This window comes from Nicotiana tomentosiformis, chromosome 12 (genome assembly GCF_000390325.3).
Source record: "Nicotiana tomentosiformis chromosome 12, ASM39032v3, whole genome shotgun sequence".
Classification (NCBI taxonomy): Eukaryota; Viridiplantae; Streptophyta; class Magnoliopsida; order Solanales; family Solanaceae; genus Nicotiana; species Nicotiana tomentosiformis.
Window position 1 is genome coordinate 59888749 of NC_090823.1, and position 25897 is coordinate 59914645.

The 25897-nt window shown below is 39.1% G+C and overlaps 1 long non-coding RNA gene across 7 annotated transcripts in view; it reads left to right on the top strand.

Moving 5' to 3' along the window:
• Window positions 1-25897, top strand: part of LOC104115270 (uncharacterized) — a 66871-nt gene that overhangs the window by 20006 nt on the left and 20968 nt on the right. For 4 of the 7 annotated variants that reach the window (XR_011412586.1, XR_011412584.1, XR_011412587.1 and 1 more), the window contains exons 4-6: window positions 1482-1541; window positions 23678-23745; window positions 25774-25848. This is a non-coding gene — a long non-coding RNA (uncharacterized lncRNA). The remainder of the gene's footprint in view (window positions 1-1481; window positions 1542-23677; window positions 23746-25773; window positions 25849-25897) is intronic. The other 3 variants (XR_011412585.1, XR_011412588.1, XR_011412590.1) reach the window with 1 other exon arrangement.

Consider the following 25897-nt stretch of genomic DNA (forward strand, 5'->3'; position numbering starts at 1 on the left):
TTCATCGTAAGTTAATCGACGTAAGTTCGGGAATGAGATTATTTTGGGATCATAAGTAGTACGCTACTTCAAACAAGTGATAAGTAAATTCATGAAGGTAAGAGGGTAAGCGAATCGAAGGAAGTGAGTTTCGTCGAAGTTTGACATTTTTTGATAAATACGGTCCAAGATATAATACTCGTTATTTATGGATTAGTACCATACAAGGTACCACATGACCATGATAGTGAGGTGTATAAGGTATGCTAAAATTGAGTAGTATTTTAAGTAACTTAAGATAATTCTTAATTATGTGGATAATTGGATTACTTAATGATTTTGGTGGGAAGATTAGCTAAGAAATTAAAGTCCTTGGGATAAAGATTAAGGACACTTTAACGTGGCAGCCTTGCCTTAGGGAAATGGTGAATATTAAGTTCACATAAAAGGTGTCAATATTTGAAAAAGTCTTTGGCCAAGTAACCCTTATCAAGTGGGGCCCACACCACTATAATAAGGAACCTTTCAAATTCCTTCATTCATTTGAGGAAAGAGATCATATGGATCTGCCATGGCAAACATAAATTTCTTTGAACATTAGTTTGATTTTTACATGAAAATTTCCTTAAGTTTCAAATGGAGAAAGGCTTCAAAAATGGGTAAATGATGAGATCTTCAACAATAATAACGGATCTATTTCAGCAAATTCATACGATATTATGTAATAGCAGCGTAAGATGCAATTCTAAGAGAATACAGTACAATCTTTCTCAAGAATATTATATGAATATCTCCCTACTTCGATCCGTCGTTACATGATTTGTCGCAATTGACGTGTGTTATAGGGATTGTCAAGATAATCGACGCAGGTATGTTAAGGCTAAACCTTTCCTTCATTTTTGCATGATCTCATAATTACATATGTTTGATAACGAGGCATAAAGAGAAGTTCATACTCCAGAATTTATATACATTATCCTAGTCTCCTAAGTTACAGTATTCTCCCTTATCGGGACTTCATATTCAATTGAGTATTGTCTTCTTCCAGTCAAGAGAGCAGAGAGTCTATATATACAGTATTATAGTATTTTCACTACCATCGAGCTATAATCGATGGGCAGGCCCCTATTGGACAACCTTTGATCAGATGGTAAGTTATATACCGAGCCTGCTGTGGTCAAGCACCTATGAGCGAGCCCAGTTGGCCAAGATACAGAGCCTAGTATGGCCGAGCGCCTATGAGAGAGCCTACTACGGCAGAGTAGTTATATATATACCGAGCCTTATAGGGCTGGACAACTATTTTACTTACTATATTGAGAGAGTTGAATCAGTATCAGCAGGTAAGCATATCTTCATATTATCTTTGACTCCCAGTTACTTTCAGTTATTATATTATCAGTTCATTTTCAGCTTTCAGTTATTCTATTGCCTTACATACTCGGTACATTATTTTATACTAACGTCCCTTTTGCCGGGGTCGCTGCATTTCATGTGTGCAGGTTCAGACAGATAAACGGGTAGACCTCCTCAGTAGGTGTTGCCCGAGTTTAGCTTGATCGGTAAGCTCCACATCCTTCAGAGTTTTCGGGTCTAGCATTTTATGCACATCTTGTGTATATATGTATATATATGTTATGGATAGGTCGAGGCCTTGTTCCGATCACAGTACATCCATCAGTAGAGGCTTATAGACATATCATGTCAGTTAGTGCAGTATGTTGGGCTTGTAAACCTTGTATGTATATTTTGTTGGTTTGCTAGTTGTAGTAGTTATGACGGCCTTGTCATCCCAGCTTGATATTTATGTTTAGTCAACATTCGCAAATTGTCTTGCAATGTGGCCCATGGCCAAAGTATGACATTATACGTTCAGAGTCCCTTAGTCGCAAGTTGGTATGCAAGGATAGGTGAGGCACCGGGTGCCGTTGCGGCCCATAGGTTTGGGTCGTGATAAAAGTGGTATCAGAGCGGTTCTGTCCTAGGGAGTCCACAAGCCGTGTCTAGTAGAGTCTTGTTTATGGGTGTGTTGTGCACCACACTTATAAGCAGGAGGCTACAGGGCATTTAGGATTGTCACTCTTTCTTCTTACTCTAGATCGTGTGGTAGAGCTCACTTGTAAGAATTTAGACTCCTAAATTCTATTTTATTCGTAATAAGATGATACCTACATCCAAAAAGATGGTTGGTAAGAGATATAGTTGTGGAAGTGCTGAGTCAGAGGAACTCGATTTGTGTATGATACTTACGATGAGTAAATGTGAGGTCTTTAGCAGACCATGTGTGTACTGAAAGGTGTAAGTTTCTTGATAAGGAGCCTTAAGGCAAGAATATCTATCCACCCCTATGGTGAAAGACAATGAGAGATTCAGAAGATAAATACAAATTTTAACAAGTAAAAGAAGCAAGATGAAGAAGGGTATGAGGTACCCCGTTAGTGAAGATGATCATTATCTACAAGTCAGGAAGAGAAATGTAAGCATTTTGAATTACCTTCAACAGTAACAGAGGTATGTACAATTGGTCACACCCATCTCACTTATGCCCAATGGGAGCTAACAATATATAGTTTAAGAGAAGGACGAGATATCAGGATTTAGATGGAGTTAGAGTAACCCAAAATGGTGGGTGTATTGGTTACGTTAGTTAACATTTCCGAAGGATATTACAAATGTGCTAATAGATCTCCTTGTGAGACACCCAGATGGTGCACTCTAAAATAGTACAGGAAGATATGAGTACTACAAACACAGGCACTGGAATCTTAGAAGGGATAAGTATTACCTTATTATGGCTCTCGTCCCTAGTAAAGTGAGAATGTTAGGCAACCCGAAGATCCAGGGGATGGAGCAAGGGGAGCTAAAAGCAAAAGAATGTCTTGTTGGAGTATTCAAAATAAAGTGATAGACAAAGATGTTAGCAGGGAAATAAGAAAAGAGTTAATGAAGCATTATGAGTAAAATGTGGTACATGGATGACAACGGTAAACCAAAAAAATGACAGTATTACAGAGCCTATAGACAAGGGAAGGAAAAGACAAAAGGTGACAGGCCTTGAGACAATAAAGGAGTATAGGCCATAAAGTCATATCCTCATTTCGAGAAATAAGTTCGTGACTCTAACGCGACTACCAGAAGGAAACGTTAGACCCTAGAATAATAGAAATCAGTATGGTCTAGTGAACAAGATAAACTAAATATGAATTAGGGACTGAGTGATTTGATAATGGTCGGCATCATGAGAATTTCAGATTTCATTCCGGCGATAATAGAATGGACAACAGAAGAAGATTCATGAGAAATTCAAAGAATGGTCATTCAGGAAAATGCTTCCCTAAAGCAAGCAATGTAAGCAAAGTTAAGCTTAAGGGACTGTATGTGCCAGTTACACTAAGTGTCACCCTCGCGAGTAAGGAATGTTTTTATCCTTGGTACAAAAGGATTACCGCAAGGCGAGTAAGGGTGCCAAAGATGAAAAGGTAAAACATCTATAGGTAGATCGTCGTGGCTTCAACTCTTAGTACTCCCCTAAAGGAGGGAATATGGAGTGATGTGGCATTAAGTCGGAATTAAGTGGTTCTAGTAATTATGGAATGGTAAAGGAAGAATGCGATAAAAATAAGAAAGGGATGAGATTGAACTTACTCAAATCCTACAGATATGTTACGATTCTAGAATATTATGCAAGCACGACGTCAAGGAAAGGAAATAAGGGTTCCTGCCCGGGATGTTATTGATAGATAAGGAGCCAGCGCGAAAGGTAAGTTAAGACAAAGGAAATAACCCAAGAAAGATTACGTGTAATATTGATACGAGAATGTGCCAACGAGTAGTTAGTAGTTAATTCAGGAAGATCCTAGTTATGGCTAGACAAGAGGTTGTAGACAAATTAGCAGATTGTGCAAGATAAACATAGTAAAAGCCAATATAGTAAATTCAGCCTCGCAGTTATGACATTGTAATACTTGAGATATATTTATATAGGAGTTGAGGAAGTTAAAGGTACCGTATGAGTATTAGGGGAATAAAAGAGAATTCCATTGGGAAGACAGTCAAAATATTAGTTCAGAAGCAACCCTACAAGCACAAGGGCGTGGAGATAAGTAACTACCGATAATTATAGGCGAGGAAGAACATCAAAAATTCTATCGAGTATATGATGTAATAAGCTCACAGCTTTACAAGAGTCAGAAGGTCCTCCCTAAGTACTACAATGAAAGACTAGCTGAGGAAATAAGGAAGAAGGCTTCAACCTAAACATGGTAACTCGAAGGAGAAATGGTCATGTAAAAGCAGTCTCACTACAACATTGTATGCACTCCACAAGAAAGTGTCACCTACCGTGGCTAATGAAAGGGAAGTAAAATCAAAAGTAATATTCGAGAACATATGAGTTGCACGAAAACTTCGGCATGCGTGGGAACTAAGATAAGCTAGGTATGCACGCAACAAGGGGGAAGAAAAACCAGGAAAAATAATGGCTTACGTTTAAAGAAAGCTGAGAATAGACGAAAAGAATTATTCGATTAATGATCCAGAGTTAGTTAAGTTATGAACGCACTTAAGAGTTCAGAGTTTTATACATGCAGCATATATGTTGTCAATCATACAGTCGTAGAAGATTCCGGTATAAGTTAAAAGAAAGATTTAAGCTCAGTTCATAGACAAAGGATTGAATTGTTAAAGGATTGTATCATGAATATTCCATAGCACCCATGAAAGGTTCCTTATAATAGTGGTGTGGGCCCCATTTGATAAGGGTTACTTGGCCAAAGACTTTTCCAAATATTGACACCTTTTATGTGAACTTAATAGTCACCATTTCCCTAAGGCAAGGCTGCCACGTTAAAGTGTCCTAAATCTTTATCCCAAGGACTTTAATTTCTTAGCTAATCTTCCCACCAAAATCATTAAGTAATCCAATTGTCCACATAATTAAGAATTATCTCAAATTACTTAAAATATTACTCACTTTTAGCATACCTTATACACCTCACTATCATGGTCATGTGGTACCTTGTATGGCACTAATCCATAAATAACCGGGTATTATATCTTGGACCGTATTTATCCAAAAATGTCAAACTTCGACGAAACTCACTTCCTTCGATTCGCTTACCCTCTCACCTTCACGAATTTACTTATCACTTGTTTGAAGTAGCGTACTACTTATAATCCCAAAATAATCTCATTCCCGAACTTACGTCGATTAACTTACGACGAAACTTTAATGTACGAAAATGCGGGATGTAACATCACGCCCCGTACCTGGGGGGCGAGACCATACCGCAGTGAGATTCAACTATATCCTTTATAAGCTCTTATAACACAAACCATATAGTACCTCAAATCATCTGCTAAGCTCTCATTTATCCTCCTGACAGTCAGGTCAACTTTCTCAACCAATCCAAACTCAAATCACAATACCTATAACCCACTAGTAGAAAAGAAACCCTCCTCACAACATCATAAGGATCACACATACGTAGCTTACCCCGCAGGTTATAACCCATATGTTTAGCCTCAAACTGACATCTCTCTATACCCTTTCACAGCCACAACTACTACACAATCACTTAATCTTCCTGAGTCTGAACTCATCAATAAGACATGAGAATCTAATTCATCCCATAATTAAACAACATGAAAGATCCTTTAACACACTCATAACTCGAGACTACACGTCACATTCAAACCATCTGAACACAGCCCACAGTCACATCATACTCATCATTTAGTCATCCAACCACTCATCGAGCCATAAATTCCACTCATAGGGACACCACTGTACATAGAAGTCCAAAAGTATATGCTTACCCAACTGAAACTACTGAGCCTAAGCTGCGGTCCAAACCCAGCCTCAAGTCCTTCAAACTAGCCCATCACCAAAACACAGAAAACATATCTCGCACCTCATCCATGGAATTCCACAAGCCATAGATGTACAACTGATACCAAGCACTCACATGTGCATACGAGTGAGTGGAAGGAATTCAAAGAGATAGGCTTCAAGCTGAATCAATGTCGCACGATAAGGAAAGAAAGATGGGAAGTTTATCCTAAAACCCTTGTAGCCTCTCGAAGATAGGTATGGACGTAATCATACCGATCTGCAAGACTCTACTAGACACTTGCTCATGAATCATAGAACCTATGAACCTAAAGCTCTGGTACCAACTTGTCACGACCCAAAATCCAACTAGTCATGATGGCACCAAACCCAACCTACTATGTAAGCCAATTCGAAACAATAATCCTATTCATTGGGATTTACTAAGAAATTGTAATGATAATATAGTTGTACTTCTATACAAAGAATTCCCAAGGACTGGTAGTACAAATCATGAGCTTCTAAAATTTAGAGTTTTTAAGCTGGAATGAAATAAATACATCATATATTCAAAATATACATGAACAGATTAGTAATTCTAAAGCTACCAAGAACAAGAGGCAACTATGATCGGGTCGCAGGTACATCTTCAATGCCAGCTCCCACCATACACAACAACATCAGCATCCAAATCTGCATGCAAGGTGCAGAAGTATAGTATGAGTACAATCGACCCTATGTACTCAATAAGTAGCAAACCTAACTTTAGGTTGAAAGTAGTGATGAGCTGGGACAAAGGTCAGAGGCCAACACCAATAGCCAATAACAGCTCATAAAAATATAATAAAAGTGGTACAAGAAATAACTCAAAGATAAAATGCTCAGCTCGTTCACTGTTTCGGAAATAGGTATGATTTTCAAATATAACAATGAAAACTCAAATCTTTTACTGAAATCACCAAAATGTGAGTAAATCTTAAAAATTGTGATTTTTCCCAAAAATATTCACGGTAAGATGTTTCATTATCAAATGGCATGAGGAAAGTACATCTTTATGCCTACATGTCAATGTGTATGTGAAGTTATGAATGACACAATACCGTACACCATGAGGAAAATACATCTTTATGCATGTATATCAAGTGTGCATGTCGAATGCAATGCAACACAGTGATAAAACTATATGCATACTCTCAGAGTATCAATTAACTCAGTCCTCCCTGTCACTCAATCCTCCCAATCACTCAGTCCTCACAGTCACACAGTCTTCACAGTCACTTAGTCCTCCCAATCACTCAGCACTCACTCTCGGCACTCACACTCGACACTCGCACTTAGTAGGTACTTGCACTCACTGTGGGTGTGCAGACTCCAGAGGGGCAGATCCAGCCCAAGCGCTAATATAAGCCAATCATGGCATAAATCAATAAAGTCTATTGCGGCATGCATCTCGATCCCATAAACATCCTCCCAATCAGGCCCTCGGCCTCACTCAGTCATCAATATCTCCAGTCTCTCGGCCTCACAAATCGCATGCCAATCGGCCCAAATAATGATAATATGATGTGAGACAAATGATAACAGAGACTGAGATATGATATGCAATGAATGAGTATGACTGAGTATGTTATTGCAATTTAAGCAAATAACTCAACAGCAGAAATGACCTCAGTGTGTCCCAACAGGATAAGCATATAGCCTAAATATGGTTACTAACATGGATCACAGGTCAATTACACTAGCACGTAGAAATCTCATGGATAAAGACACGATTAGGCAACTACATAGTACGCACACGTTGCACGCCCACACGCCTATCACCTAGCATGTGCATCACCTCAACACCAAACATATAACACGTATATTCGGGATTCATACACTCAACACCAAGATTAGAAGTGTTACTTACCTTGAACAAGCCAAATCCAATATCGAGCAGCCACACAATACTCTAGAAATGTCATCCCACACGCATCAACCTCCGAACGGCTCAAAACTAGCCAAACACAACTCAAGAACATCAACTAATGCCTAAAAAAATATAATTCCAAACGATAAAGGTCGAATCTTTAATCAAAAGCCCAAAGTCAACCAAAAAGTCAAACCCAGGCCCGCACCTCGGAACTCGACAAAACTCACAAAATCTGACTACCCATTAAATTACGAGTCTAACCATACTAGTTTCACTCAAATCCGACTCTGAATCAATGTTCAAAACCCAAAAATTCACTTTATGAAATTTTAGACAAAAACCCCACAATTTTTCTTTTGCAATCATCAACCAAATGCCAAAAACGAGGATAGATTCATGAAATATAATCAAAACCGAGTAGAGAACACTTACCCCAATCCATATAGTGAAAATCGCTTCAAAATCCATCTCAATCCGAGCTCCATAGCTCCAAATATGCAAAAATGGCTGACACCTCCGAAATAGAGTAATTTATAATCACTGGACGAATCAATAAATCGCGATCATGGACATACCATCACGATCGCGAAGAAGAAAAATGCACTGTCCAGAACTACCCTATGCGATCGCGGAACAACCTTCGCTATCTCAAAGAACAAACAACACTGCCTCCAACAATACGCTACGCGATCGCTAGAATACCCATGCGAACGCAAAGCACACAGGCCACCAAGCTTCGGGAACGCGTCCCATCTTATGCGAACGCGTTGAAGAAATTCCAGCTCCCAGTCTCTCATCTCCGCTTTACGCGATCGCGGTGCCCATTATGCGAACATGAACAGTAACCCACACAGCCTTACACGAACGCAGCCATCCAATCACGGCCTCGATGAAGAAAAAGCCCCAGCTCCAGATTTCCTCTACGCGATCGCATGCCCATCTTCGCGATCGCAACGGACAATCGAGGCACCAGTAAACCAGCAGCAACCAGCAATGGAAACATGAAGAAAAATGGTCCGAAATCATTCTGAAATACGCCCGAGCCCCTCAGGACCTCGTCCGAAAATACCAACAAGTCTCACAGCCTAACACGGACCTATTTGAGGCCTCAAATCATGCATAACAACATCGAATTGACGAATCGCACCTCAAATCAAACTTAATGAACTTTTGAACTTTCAACTTCCAAAACTCGTGTCGAACCTTACTGAATCAACTCATAATGAACTCAAATTTTGCACACAAGTCCCAAATGACATAACGAAGCTATTCTAATTCCCGGAACCATAATCCGAATCTGATAAACATTCCAAACCTTCAAATTTCTAACTTTCGCCTATTACTGCCGAAACTTTCTAGAAAAATCCAAATGCAAATCTGGACATACGCCCGAGTTCAAAATCACCATACGGAACTAACGGAAGCATCAAAACTCCCATCCGGGGTCAAATACATAAAAGTCAAGCTCGTTCAACTCTTCCAACTTTAAAGCTTCAATCATGAAATTCATTCTTCCAAATCAATTCCGAATAACCTGAAAACCAAAATCGACGATTCAGACAAGTCATAATACATCATACGATGCAACTCAAGACTTCAAATAGCTAAACGGAATGCAAATGCTCAAAATGACCACAAGGTGCAGAAGTGTAGAAGTGTAGTATGAGTACAACTAACCACATGTACTCAATAAGTAACAAACCTAACTTTAGATTGAAAGTAGTGACGAGCTGGGACGAAAGTCAGGGTCCAACACCAATAGCCAACAACAGCTCATAACAATATAATAAAAGTGGTACAAGAAATAACCCAGAGATAAAATGTTCAGGTTGTTCACAGTTCCGGAAATAGGCATGCTTTTCAAGTATAACAGTGAAAACTCAAATCTTTTACTGAAATCACCAAAATGTGAGTAAATCTTAAAAACTATGATTTTTCCAAAAACATTTCAACAACAAGTAAGATGTTTCATTATCAAATGGCATGAGGAAAGTACATCTCTATGCCTACATGTCAATGTGTATGTGAAGTCATGGCTGACGCAATGTCGTACAGCATGAGGAAAATGCATCTCTATGCGTATATGTCAAGTGTGCATATCGAATGCTGCAACACAGTGATAAAACCATATGCATACTCTTAGAGTATCAATTTACTCAGTCCTTCCCGTCACTCAATCCTCCCAATTACTCAGTCCTCACAGTCACTCAGTCCTCCCAATCACTCGGCACTTGCACTTGACACTCGCACTCAGTAGGTACCTATGCTCACTGTGGGTGTGCAGACTTCGAACGGGCAGATCCTGCCCAAGCGCTAATATAAGCCAATCATGGCATAAATCAATAAAGTATGTTGCGGCGTGTAGCTCAATCCCATTAACATCCTCACAATCAGGCCCTCGGCCTTACTGAGTCATCAATCTCTCCAGTCTCTCGGCCTCACAAATCTCATGCCAATCGGCCCAAACAATGATAATATGATATGAGACAAATGATAACAGTGACTGAGATATGATATGCAATGAATGAGTATGACTGAGTATGTTATTGCAATTTAAGCAAATAACTCCACAGCAGAAATGACCTCAGTAGGTCCCAACAGGATAAGCATATAGCCTAAACGTGGTTTCTAACATGGATCACAGCTCAATCTAGCATGTAGACAAGATTAGATAACTACATAGTACCACAGAAACAACCGAGTGATAATTCACATGGTGCACGCTCATACGCCGTCACCTAGCATGTGCGTTACATCAACACCAAACATATAATACGTAATTTTGGGGTTCATACCCTCAGCACCATGTTTAGAAGTGTTACTTACCTCGAACAAGCCAAATCCAATACCGAGCAAGCCACACAATACTCTAGAAATGCCATCCCGCACGCATCAACCTATGAACGGCTCGAAACTAGCTAAAAGCAACTCAAGAATATCAACTAATGCCTAATAAATAATTCCAAATCATAAAGGGCGAATCTTTAATCAAAAGCCCAAAGTCAATCAAAAAGTCAAACTCAGGCTCGTACCTCGAAATCCCACAACGCTCACAAAATCCGACAACCCATTCAATTACGAGTCCAACCATACTAGTTTCACTCAAATCCGACTCCGAATCGATGTTCAAAACTCAAAAATTCACTTTATGAAATTTTATACAAAAACCCTCAATTTCTCTTTTGTAATCATCAACTAAATGCCAAAAACGAGGATAGATTCATGAAAAATAATCAAAACTGAGTAGAGAAAACTTACCCCAATCCATATGGTGAAAATCGCTTAAGAAATCATCTCAATCCGAGCTCCATAGCTCCAATTATGCAAAAATGGTTGAAACCTCCAAAATGAAGTACTTTATAATCACTGGACGAATCAATGAATCGTGATCGCGGACATACCATCGCGACGGCGAAGAAGAAAAATGCACTACCTAGAATTACCTTATGCGATCGCGGAAAAATTTTCGCTATCGCAAAGAACCAATAACACTGCCTCCAACAATACGCTATGCAATCGCTAAAATACCCATGTGAACGCGAAGCAAACAGGCGACTAAGCTTCGCGAACGCATCCCATCTTACGCGAACGCGTTGAAGAAATTCCGGCTCCCAGTTTCTCGTCTCTGCTCGATGCGATCGCAGCCAATCATGCGAACGTGAATAGTAACCATCACAGCCCTACGCGAATACAACATTCAATCGCGACCGCGATGAAGAAAATGCCCCGGCTCCACATTTCTTCTACACGATCGCATGCCCATCTTTACGATCGTGAAGTACAATCAAGGCACCATAAAACCAACAACAACCAGCAATGAAAACATGAAGAAAAAGGGTCTAAAATCAATCAGAAACACACCTAAGCCCCTCGGGACCCCGTCCGAACATACCAACAAGTCCCATAGCCTAACACGGACCTATTCGAGGCCTCAAATCATGCATAACAACATCGAAATGACGAATCGCACCTCAAATCAAGCTTAATGAACTTTTGAGCTTTCAAATTCCAAAACTCATGCAGAACCTTATCGAATCAACTCGGAATGAACTCAAATTTTGCACACAAGTTCCAAATGACATAACGAGGCTATGCCAATTCCTGGAACCACAATCCGAATCAGATATCCTCAAAGTCAACTCTCAGTCAAACTTATGAACATTCCAAACCTTCAAATTTCCAACTTTCGTCAATTTGTGCCAAAACCTTCTAGAAATATCCAAATGCAAATACGGGCATACGCCTGAGTCCAAAATCACCATCCGGACCTAAAGGAACCATCAAAACTCCGATCCGGAGTCAAATACACAATAGTCAATCTCGGTCAACTCTTTCAACTTTAAACCTTCAATCATGAAATTCATTCTTCCAAATCAATTCCGAATAACCTGAAAACCAAAACCGACGATTCACACAAGTCATAATACATTATATGATACTGCTTAAGACTTCAAATAGCTGAACGAAATGCAAATGCTCAAAACGACCGGGCGGGTCGTTATATCATCGGTTTCTCACAACCCATGTGTACGCCATCAAGAGAGAAACATGATAGGGAGACCCTAGGGGATGGACCCATATCCACACATGTCACAGTTGGAATCTCATTCCATAATAATATCATATCACAATAATCGAATAGCAAAGACCTCGTACCAAATCAACACAATATCACAATATCCGCCCGGCAGAAACCTTGTGCCATAGTCTCAGTCCATATCCGAGACTCATATACAGGAATGTATGCATATAAATAAGAGATAAACATATATGTACATAGACCGAGAAATGCCCATGGGCACATGCTTCTCAGTACTGATTCGTATGGAATTAGCACGACCCGGCGATCAAATTCTTGGTGGGAATCATCAACTTTATAATGTTTTAATAACGGCTCACGCTTTTTTAATGATCTTTTTTATGGTTATGCCGGCGATGATAGGTGGATCTGGTAATTGGTCTGTTCCGATTCTGATAGGTGCGCCTGACATGGCATTTCCACGAAGAGTAGGTGCGCCTTAAGTTGAGGAGAGCTGTTCACAAGCAGTGGTTATGAGCTCTTTCTTGTTCCGGTTCAGAAGAGGCTGCGCACCTTCAGTTGCACTAGTGGATTGAATAACCTTTTTTTTTAGTGCCAACAAAGTGCATGTGTTCTTGGTTAATAAAAACACAAGTATAGGCTGGAGGACTGATACTATAAGTAGGACAAAGGCCTTCAAAGAGAAATGAAAGGATTTTTTTAGCATTTTTCCACTTTATCCAAGGAATCCCTTTCTTGGCATTTGTATTTGAGAGAGAGAGCTATGCTTAGGTCAGTTCCTATATGTACGTATGACCAAAGACCCAACATGAAATTCCTCATCCAAATAATCATCAAGCCCAAATAAGCATCAAAATCTATATCATAGTCTTAAACGTAGGTAAGAAAACTCAAGTGGTCGTACAAAAATTTAAGACATAACACAAGAATAACACGTACGAGTGTGTCTTCATAATATTCATGTGACTACGTTCAAAGCAAGTATAACAATGATCTCAAGAATTGTTCATCATGCTTAAAATAAGGTACCATTATCCTCAACATTAACCATAGCATGGTTTATTGTGCTCACATAGTCAATCAATTGAGTAAAACATAAAACAAGCAGAACACACAACCAAACATTGCATAAAGTAGTCTAAAATCTACCCCGAGCATGAATACCCATGGAACATATGTATACACTCATCACCGCATATATATGTTACCCCTGCATATAACAAACAATATCAACTATTAAGAAAAATTTTGTCAACTAAATCTAGGCAGACACTTACCTCATACAACTAGTCTTCAACCTCAAATTGCGTAAAATCTCGTTCTAAACCTCCAATGATGCAAATCGAAGCCAAACATCATCTGAGGAAGTCAAACAATGTTATAGGAAGTGACCCCAACCCATTAAGATTTGATCTTTAAAGAATTTCCAAAATGTCAACTCGGGGTCGTGTGCCCGAAATTTGGAACAAATACCAAATTTCAATAACCCATAACATGTCGAGTCCAAGTAAGTGGTTAGAATCCAAAATCGAGTCCAAATCAATACTCACATTCCCAAATGTACTCTCTTAAAGTGTAGACAAAACCCCCAAAATGTCATCTCAAAATTCCATATTTTGGGTGTTAATAATTCATGTAGATTCCTAAAATAATACCAAAAATGAGTAGAAATAACTTACCCCAACGTCTTGTATGAAAATCTCCAAGCAAAATTGCCCATCTCCAAGTGTAGGGTTCAAAATATGAGAGAATAAGCAGAAAATCCTGAAACCACATAATAACCTAGCTGTCGATGTCACATTTGCAACTAGAGGCTCGAAAATGCGGCCCTCGCAAAAGCGACCTCAGGCTCGCAAATGTGAACATGCCAGACCAAGACATGTCTCAATTGCGACCAAATACATTGCAAATGTGAAATCTCACCAACTCTCAATCGCAAAAGCGACACCAAACCTTCAAAAATGCGAAGACATACTCAAAAGCACACTGTCGCAAATGCGACCCATATACTAGCAATTGTGAGGTCCTCCCAACACGACCAGTTCGCAAATGCGACAACCTCCTTCGCAAATTCAATAGTTGCAATTGCAACCATCCATCGCAGTTGCAACGCACCAGAACCACTAAAACCCAACTTAGCAGCAACAACTCAAAACCAATCTGAACTCACTCGAGCCACATAGGAACTCATCCAACCATATCAAAGGGTCCAAATACATTATCCAAACTTATCCAAATTCTCAAGAAACCACAAAGGTCATTAAAACCATGAATCGAAGTTCAAAATCCTTCTCCTAACTTTCAAGTCATCAAACTATGCTAGACGCGTCTGAATCCCACTTACACATTACGGATCACAACCAAACTTCACATACAATTTCCAATCAACCAAATGAAGCTATCCAAGGTCTAGGAACACCAACTAGACCCCAATAATACCAACTTCAAACCCCAATCAAACTTATAAACTCTCCAAACATTCAAATTGCCATCTTTTGGCAAATAGACCCAAAACCTTCTAGGAGTATCCAAATTCAAATCTGAATGTACGCCCAAGTCCAAAATCACCATATGAACCTATTGGAACCATCCAATCCCTATTTCCATGTCATTTACTCAAAAGTCAAACCTTGGTTAACTTCCAATTTAAAGTTTACAAATTGAGAATCACTCTATCAAATCAATCTTGTACTTTACGAGCATCAAAACCAACCATACACGCAAGTTGTAACACATCATATGAAGCTACTCAAGGCCTCAGACCACCGATCAAAATGCTAAATCGCAAAACGACTAGTGGGGTCATTCTACGGACGGTCTCTACTCGCCTGTCCTCCCCTCTAGCTGATTGGGTGCGTGGGCAACATCAGGTGTAGGCACTATAGGCTGCAAACTCTGTTGTGCTGTAATTCTAACATGTCTAGGGCAATCTTTACTGGTATGTTCGAACTCCCCACACTCAAAACAACAAAAATCTAAAAAAGGTAATTGACTTTGTGCCTATTTTAGAAGACCTGAATACTCTCTAGAAGCACCATGAATAGTAGGAGCACGATACGAACTTATGTTAGGAGTGCACTGAAAGATGACTGATCTGAAGCACCACGAATGGGCTGAGGCACTGAATAATCTAGCCTGCTGAGTGAACCCTTCCCATGATAATGCTTGCCTCCATACAAGGCACAACTGAATCCACTAGTACCACGAGGCCTCTTGGCCCTCTCGCTCATCTCCAATTTGGCTGTTATCTCAAAAACCTGATGAAATGTAGTCGTATCTCTACCTCTCTAGCCATGTAAACCTTGATGCTATATGTAAGCCCCTCAATGAATCTCCTCACCTTCTCAGTCTCAGTGGGAACCAGAAACTCTACATATTGTGATAACTCGGTAAACTCAATCTCATACTCTGTGACTGACATGCGGCCCTGATGAAGATGCTCAAACCAGCCCTGCAACTCATCCCTTATTGTGAGTGGGATGTACTAGTTCAAGAAAAGTCAAGAAAACTAATTCCAAGTGAGAGAAGATGAAATTACGGTCTTGCCTCGCTCATAAGCCTGCCACCACCTCTTGAATGGCCTTATCAACTGAAAAGTAGTGAAGTTAACTCTGTTAGACTCCACCATACCCAGATTCCGTAGAATCTCATGGCACCAATCCAAGAAGTCATAAGGATCAGTTGTGGGATCGCCATCAAAATAGGAGCCAACCTTGTGAAGCACTTCATCCTCTTCTGCTCCTTAGCAGACATAGCAGGCTTCACCACTGGTCTAATTGTAGCCACCTAATATGGTGTTCCAACTGGTACGATACATGGTGTCTGCAATCCAAGAACCACCTACTCTAGAGTACGAGTGGATGGATTTTGAGCTCCTCCCTAGCCTGAGAAGTAGTTGGATCGACAAAGAACACACTTGCCTGTAACATGCCCTTAATTAAACTCAACATATGGGCCAGGGTCTCCTGAAGCAGCGGTTAGCAATGAAACCATCTGGGATCTAAGCAGGCCTTGCTTGAGGCTCTTAAAATGGTACTTAATCCTCATTTGGAGCTATTTGGGGCTCAACTGATATCGCCCTAGCACGCCCGCAGGTAGAAGCATTTGCTCCACCTCTAGTTGGTGCAACTATCTAAGCTTTGTCCTAAGCTCTAGCCCTGCCCCGGCCATGGCCCCTAGATCTCCGGGGCCTACAGGACTGGCTCTTACTTGCTGATTGATGCACGAGTCCCACCATCTCTGAGAGAATAGAAATATCAGGTACAGATTCTAGGATAGACCAAAATCACACAATAGAGAATGAAAGAAAGGGAAGTTTCCTAAATATCTTATAGCCTCTTGGATACAAGTACAGACATCTCTGTACTGATCAACAAGACTTTACTAGACCAGCTCATGACTCGTGAGACCTATGTAACCTAGGCTCTGATACCAAGTTGTCATGACCCAAAATTCACCATACGCCGTGAGGGCTTCTAACTCCACTGCTAGGCAAGCAAACACATTAAAACACTTAGAGAATCGGATTCATGTCTTATAACAGTGATGAAATAAAAATAAAAACAAAAAAGATCTTAATTGTCACAACCCAAACCGGAGGGCCACAACGGGCACCCAGGCATCCGGGCATTACTTATTGGGCACCACCACAACATACATCAATAACCATACTAACATTCATAAGTAGGTCGGAAGTTCGTCATGTGACAATCCTGAATATAACATGAAGAATATTCGATAAGGGACGACCCCAAATAATATACATGAGATATATGGGCCTACAAGGCCGAACAAAATATCCATACACATGAGATATATTTACAAGCCTCTAAGAAGGACATAAACATCATAAGGTCGGTACAGGGCCCCGCCATACCCATACACATATGTACATAATTATATTGACTCAAAAAGGCAACTCCGGAACAAGTGGAGTTCAACAATACCTTTTGCTGAACTGGTACCCTACTAGAAGGACTGGCAACCTATCTATCGGGACCTGTGGGTATGAAATACAGCATCCCGGGGAAAAAAGGACGTCAGTACGAATAAATTACCAAGTATGTAAGGTAGATAACAACATAAGGAAAAGACACCAATGTAATAGAGGAATAAGAAACTCAACATTGGCTCTGTATTGCCACTGTGGGCCATGATATGCATGAATACAGTATATACGCACATATAGAGCCATCACAAATATATATATATATATATATATATATATATATATATATATATATATATATATACACGCACATATAGCATCGTCAATCCTATGTGGACATCATCATCATCATCATCATCATAATATCCACCTGATCAGGGGTGTGTTTATAACGTCATCGTACCATACATATGCGTATATAATGCCATCAAGCCACTATGGGCATCAATAGTATATATATGTGTGTGTGTGTATATATATACACATGTGCAAGAGCCATACAGAGACATCATGAACTTATCAGTGTGACATAAGGTCGTTACACCTTCGAACAACGTTATGAGACTGGCATTGTTATTTTTACATGACTCTATAGAACTTATAAATTATAAGAATAGACTTTCTAGAGACAATACGATTTGATCATGAATCAATATGGAGGTTTCTAGCTACTTAGAGCATTTCATTTATGTTTCGTTCATATAGATCATGCCATGAGAGGAAGATTAAGCCTTAACATACCTTTGAAATCTTCTTTCCAATCGACAACTAAGCTCAATGAGTAAAATGACATTATCATTATCATATAAGCGTTGTAGCTCTCATAATTTGACAATAATATTCTACAAGAAAATGGACATCACCTTCCATGTTTATACTACATCCCATAAGTTACTAAAAGTCACCAAACAGTCCAAACAATGACAATACAATTCACAATAATCTTTTCGATTACTTCAACAACTATTTTGAGCAGCAAGCTCGATTTACGATTAACAAAATATAATTTGAATCCAATTCCTTTTCCATGAATCTTATTAAAACATCTATAACATCATTATTATAGTCCACACGCCTAAAATAATCATCTATAACATCATTTTCAGCCCAAAACATCATAAAAATAATCTTAAAAACCAGTCCACACGCCTAGCACCTTAACCTTTATCGTCAATCTCTTGTTTTTCATGTTTTCTTCTTTAATCAACTTAATTAACACATAGATAAGCTTAACAACATCATACATAAAATAATCAAATTATTTCTTACAATTTCCAGCCACAACAAACCATATATATAGCATCAACACAGCCCACAAAAAAAGATAATAATTCCTTATGTCATGTCAATTACTATCTTGTAGATTTTCACTCAAACAATTCAACCAACACATGATTAACCTTAAGCACAACCAAGAATGTGAGTTACTTACCTTAGTCAGTAGATAAAATTTGAAATATCCAGCTGGTGTAGCTCACAATAACCCTCAATCACACCACAACACTTTAGGAGTGATATTCTCTTCTTGAATCAACCTATGGTGTTCAAGTTGGGTAAACACTTGTATTTCTCCTTAAAACTCTTATGAATTGTTAAGAGAGCTTCGAAGAGTATTAGGGTCAAGTTTAATCGAAAATGACCAAAGAAATCCCCCCAAATGTCTTTTAAAAGGAGCTAGGTCGGTGGCCGTTTCAAGTGGGTCCCAACGGGGCTGCCTGCGCAGTCTTTCAAAAATACGAATATGTCTCTATTCTGATGTTGTATTGAAAAACGGTTTAAAGCATTGGGAGCTAGACTCGTAGAATTTCAATTTGGTAAGTGGTTCACCCCGTAACTCTAAGTATGTTGGGAGAAATGCTCAGTGACATTAGACCCAAATATCAGTTAATTTATGAACGTAACTTGCGACAACTTTTGTCGACTTTTGTTTTACAACTCGCTTGACTTCAAAACACAACGTATGACGATTAAACAATTCAAACACCTTAAAACGTAAACTTGTTATCATGTTAAGCACTCCTAATTTACCCCAAAAGTACGGGTTATAACATCTTTGACTCGTTTAGCCTCCAACTCTCATGATACTTCCTTAACACCTGTTTTACTCATCATTATCTTTGTAAAGGTCCTTAAACTCTCCGGATTATATTGATTCACTTAAGATGCATTCCAACATGAAAGTACGGGGTGTAATATTAATTCACACAAATGATATCATAAATGACAATCTCTAATAATAACATCCCCCGAGACCCTGTGTCACTACGTACATGAGCATCTAAGAATCATACAACTCAAAGTCTAAACCATAAGTAAAATACTGTTGGAATTAAATAACAGTACAAATAAGAAGGAAAGACTTTAAGGGACTATGATCGCTCGTGCAACACTACCTCGAGTCTCCTGATGCTCAGCTACTTAAATCCTGTCTGATCTTTGCTGGTACCAAGTCAGGATCTGCACATTAAGTGAATAAGTATAGTATGAGTATAACCGACCTCATGTACTTATTAAGTATCAAGTACAACCCCAAACAAGAGTAGCGTGAATTCGACAACTGATACTCACTTATATAAACCTGTATGGTTCAAATCATATACAACAATAGAGAAGATAGCTAGGAACAACGAATGTCCATCCTAGCATACACAGCAGAAAGATAATAAGCACGATCTCAGTTTATTGAATCAAATCAAGTGTTCTTGTATTGAATCCACATAAGAGAGGTGATATGTATGAGGCTATCCTAATCGAAAACCTCAAATCTGCATATAGAGATTATATGTATTAAATGGCATCTATATGAATGCTCCTATGCGAATATAGGATGTATATGCATTTATCAAGACTCATTCTCTTATCACAAACCGATAAAAATCCATGTACCCCGATACAATTCGTGTATCTCATGTTAATAGCTCCCATGCATGTATAAGATGCATATCAGATAACATATGTAATCGATATACATAAATATGATATGTAATTATGCAAGAGTCCCAACCCGATACAAATCCATGTACCTAGCACAAGTATATGCATCTCGCCACAAGTCTCATATATTATCATAACCCGACACTAGTCCAAGTGCCAGACATAAGTCAATTTGTCACATATCATATCCCGGTACAAGTCCAAGTACCCAACACAAGTCCATGTCTTTCACTATATCATGGTATAAGTCCAAGTCCATGTACCCGATACAAGTCCACGTGTCTAACGTAGGTCCATTCCGACACAAGTCCATGTGCCCACGCTCACAGGGTCTAAGATAACATGGGTGATCACCTGGCTCTAGAGGGACGGATCCATATCCAAGCATAAAAAAATGGCTCTATGGCTCAATCAAGTATCATATATCCGCTCATAGTATTTGTGGTGCTAACCTCCCAAATATGTATCAAGTACCAATAATCCATCATATGTCCATATGCATGTGATAGAATGTATGTGTGATGCACCCTGATGTAGAAAATGAATATGTGAATATGTTCATGAATGTAGTATATGACTACGGTTAATCATGTAGCTCTACATGGCAAAAATAACTCATCATTCCCAATTTAATGAATAATTAAGCCTAGGCATGTTTCTAACATGAATAAGATTAGCCACATAGTCACAGAATCAAATAAACAAGTGTAAGACTGCCATTAATCAAAAGCTCAACGTAACAAAGTAATTCGTCAAAAGCTCAATGTAGCAAAGTAATTCGTCATGCCAACATCAACAAGTCATAAGCCTAGGCATGGAATTCTAATCATGATTAAATGTAGCTACGCATGCATAAAGTTATCTAAGACATGTGCAAAGAAATCACATAATCCAAACAAGGCATCAAAGTGGCCCAAGAATACCCCAACATGGTTAAAACCGAGCGTGCCCATATACACTCACCACCCTGCATATACGGCGCTCCCAAATTATTTAACAAATAGCACATAAGGCACCTATGGAAAAATTCCCTTTTATAAGATTAGACAAGGGACTTACCTCTTTCTGGGCTAGCTTTAACCTTTAAATACCGCTTTTCCTTTAGAAATTACCTTTGAACGGCTCCAATCTAGCCAAATAATACTTGACAAGGTTAAATAATGCTCTAGGAAGCAATCTTAAATCTAAAGGATTCAATCTATGATGAATTTAGAAAAGTCAACTCCAACTCTCAAGGTCCCAAAAGTTTCATCTAAAATCAAGTTACCCATTCCTTAAGGAACTCATATATGAAATCTCATCCCAAAACGACTTCGAATCGACCTCTAAATCCAAAAATTTTATCCTCTTAAGTTTTAGGGCTAAAACCCCCTCAAATCTCCAATCAAAATATGGATTAATTCACTAATAACAGAGATTAATCATGTTAAAATACAAAAATTGAGGTTATATACTGATCTCACATGGAAACGAGAAGAGCGCCGCGAAAATCACCTAAAATCAAGCTCTAAAACTCCCGAAATTCCATTTTTAGTGAATGAAACGAAGTCTAGTTTTTAACCACCTAGGGCCATCGCACCTGCTCCCCAACCCCCCACCCCACCCCACCCCTTCTACCTTGAACCTATAACTTTTTCATGCCTGCGGGGTTATATTTTGCACCTGCAGGGTCGCAGGTGCGGACCCCTTTCCACACCCCTATTGCACCAGCACCAGCAATTATTTCTGACACTAAAATGGGCATAACTCTCTCATACGTCCTAGGAAGTAGATGATTCTTATTGCTATGGTAGCATAATCATGATACGGATATAATGGTTCAATTAAAATATAATTAATAGCTCATTTCTTAATGTGGTGCCATTTATGCTTAACAAACAACGTCAAAACATCAAATACAGGTGCAACACAACCCAAACCCATCCAAAACTCATCGAAATCCAACCAAAAGTTGCGGACAAGTCCAAAATCATCATAAAAGACTGTTAGAACTCTTAAATCATGAATCCAAGCTCTTTAAATCCACCATGTGACCGTGGTCAACTCAAATTCTTAAACTTAACTAATATACAACTCAAGCGTCTAAATATAACGACCCGACCGGTCATTGTAAAAATTAGCATTCGGTTCAGTGTCTTAAGGTCTCGACCAATTTTGTATTGTGTATCATGACTTGGATGTGTGGTTGGGTTCGGTTTTCGAATGATTCGGGATTGATTTGGAAGAATGATGCTTGTTTTAGAAGCTTAAGTGGCAAGAGCTGACCGGAGTTTTACTTTTGTATAGATGACTCCGGAATGGTATTTTGATGATTCCAATAGCTTCATATGGTGATTATGGCATTAGGCGTTTGTCCGAATTTGGATTTGGAGGTCCGTAGGTTGACTTGATGCATTTTGGCGAAAGTTAGAAAGTTGAAAGTTTGGAAGGTTGAGAGGCTTGACCGGGAGTTGACTTTATTGATATCGGATTCAGATTTTAATTCTGGAAGTTGCTATAGCTCCGTTGTGTAATTTGGGACTTGCATGTAAAATTTGTCGTCATTCTGAGTTAATTTAATATGATTCGGTACGAGTTGTAGAAGTTGAAAGTTCATAAGTTTATTAAGTTCGATTTGAGGTACGATTCATAGTTTTGATATTGTTTAATATGATTTGAGGCTTCGAGCAGGTCCGCATTATGTTTTGGGACTTATTGGGATGTTCGGATGGGGTCCCGAGGGCTCAGGTGAGTTTCGGATAGGTTTGGGTTGTGTTGCGCTCATTTTTTATGTTTCGACGTCGTTTCTTCAAGCATAAATGGACCACATTAAGAAAATGAGCTCCAATTTCTGTTTTGTTTCAAGCATTATATCCGTATCGTAATTACGGAGCCATAGCAAAAAGAATTGTCAAATTTGAACATCGTCTGAGGAAGTTATGCTCATTTTAGTGTCGGGGAAGAGAGCTAGTGTTGGTGCTTCGCAGATGCGAAGTTGGGTCCGCATCTGCGACCACGCAGGTGCGAAAAATGGTTCACAAAAGCGGAAATGACAGCTGGAAATGCGCAGGTGCGGCCTTTTGGGCGTAAAAGTGGAAATGCCTGTGTATAAAAAAATCAGACTGCGTTCTTTTGGTATTTTGAGCATATCTTGAGTTCTAAAACTCCGATTGAGGTAATTTTTGTGGCGTTCTTCTCGTATTTTCATGGGGGTCAGTATATAATCATAATTTATGTATTTTAACATGATTCCAGTAGTTCATTTGTGAATTAATTCATGTTTTGATTGGAGAATTAGGGGGTTTTATCAAAATCTTTTTTGAAGAGAATAATTGGGTTTTGAACATCGATTCGGAGTCAGAATTGGATAAAATTAGTATGGTTGGACTCGTAATTGAATGAGTGTTTGGATTTTGTAAATTTTTTGGGGTTCCGAGGTGCGGACTTGGGGTTGATATTTTGGATTGACTTTTAGTTTTCATTAAAGATCGAAACTTTATTATCCGGAATTATTTCCTATGGTTTTTATTTATGATATTAAATTATTTTGGCTAGATTTGAGCCGTCCGGAGATTGTTTCACACGAGAAGGTCATTTTAGAGTATCGGTTTAGCTTCTTTGAGGTAAGTATCTTGCCTAACTTTGTGTGGGGGAACTACCCTTTAGGATTCGAGTCGTTTGTGCTATTTGTGTCATGTGAAAGCCATGTACGCGAGGTGACGAGTATGTACTCGAGCTTATATGTGGAAATTGACCGGTTTAGACTCTTAGGCTTCTTTAATTTATTCATTTGAAATTGTTAGCACATGTTGTATCTTTTATTCGTCATGTCTATTATCACATGCTTTATTTGAAGTTGTCGTTACAAGTCACATTCTTTACTTGTCGAGTTTGCTCTTATATGTTTTATATGAAGTTGTTATCACTTTTATCATTATGTAATTTCTCTTATTGTGGAGTTATTCTTAGTTGAAGTTGTTGTACATGATATCCCTTTTGTTGTCGGGTTATTCTCATGCATTTAGACGTAGTACTAGTTCGTGACATCTCTTTCATTGTTAGCCTAATTCATACACTAGGAGTCGAAGTTTGTCATTTCATGGAAATACTTTCACTATTGAGTTTATCCTTAAACAATTAATTGGAATTGAGATTATTGAAATCCATTAATCGATTTTAATTGAAGTTGTGTAAAAAGGGGGTGTCATTCCTTGTTGAGATACTTTTCCAGTCATGTTGTTGTTATTGAGATTTTATACACACTATATTTGAGTTGTGGGCTATTTGTTGTGGAAATATTGATATTGTTGGATCTTTGGAAAGGTTGTGGCATATGGGCACTTGTGTTACGAGTTGATACGCCGTGTTGCTGTGATGTTAGCATTTGTGAATTGTTGTGTGGTTTTGGTTGTTGATATGCGGAGTATATGTAAGGCCCCATAAAATTTTTACCTAAAATTCGGGGTTTCGTGGTGCCGAAGTGGACTTGCATATTGACGATTGTAGAGATTCTTCACGGCGAGCTTGCTCACCGCAGTACGGACTTTTGGGTTGTACAGTGCATTGGGGAGTTGAAGAAAATTTTTGGAAGTGCAGGGTGTTTTTGCGGTCCACTCTGCGATTGAAAAACTGGTCTACGAACCACAGATCTACCACAGACTAAGGCAGAAAAATTGGGAAAATTTCCGGACCATTATGCAGTCCATTATGTGGCCGCATCATCATTTTGCGGGCTGCATAACCCATCGCAGACCCCGCATGAAAATTTTCGGAGGGAAGTTCTGCGGCGTATTATGCGATCACATAACAAGTCTGTGGACCGCATAACAGGTCTGGGGATCATAGACTAGTCGTAGAGTAGGGCAGACTTGCCCAGTTCCAGAGGGCCATTATGCGGCCCATTTTACGGACCGTAGAAGCATTATGTGGTCACATATACGGACCGCAGAAGCATTATGCGGTCGCATATGCGACCGCAGATCTGTGTCGGGGCTTCATTTTTTAAATTTTATAACCCGACCCCCATTTCGTTTATCTAGCCTAAGGGTTCATTTTTGGGGGATACCTTGTCATTTTAAAGAGAGGAGAGAGCTATTCTAAAGAGAGGAAAGGGAGGGGTAAATATTTCACTATTCTACCTTGATCGAACCTTGGGATTTCATCGAAATGAACTTGTTAGGGCTTCAAAGAGGTAAGAATTTCTTTCCCCAATTCTTCAATTTCGGGTTTGGGGTTGATTATGGGTGATAAGGGTAGATTTATCACATGCAAGAGCTAATAGGGCTTGTGGGGAAGTTGTTGAACAATCTTGGGTGATTTTGTTGTTGAATTGGTTGAGGGGAAGGTTGGGGCATAGTTGTAACAGCTCTTGTCATACAAAGTTCTCTAATCGTGCTTGTAATCCTCCCCTCCTCTATAGATTGGCATCGTTAGGAGTGTTGGGACATTATTGTTGCATTACGAAAAGCTCTTTCGAGGTATGTTGGCTAAACTTCTCTCTTAGAATTGAATTCTCACGATGTTCTTGTAAGTCCTGAGTTATCCATTATGAATTGACTTTTATGAATAAGTTTGGTGTCAAAAGATGTATTTATATGAAAATGTTCAAAATGTGTTTCGGATTATTCTTATCATGTTATGTTGTTCTTCAGGAGCGTGTTCAAAGTATGAGTATGTATATGTTGTGACTTCAAGTCAAGCCCAAATGAAAGTGATCATCAAATTGTGTAAGAAATCACATACGCATTAGACCCTAAATTGCTCAAATGTGTGCTT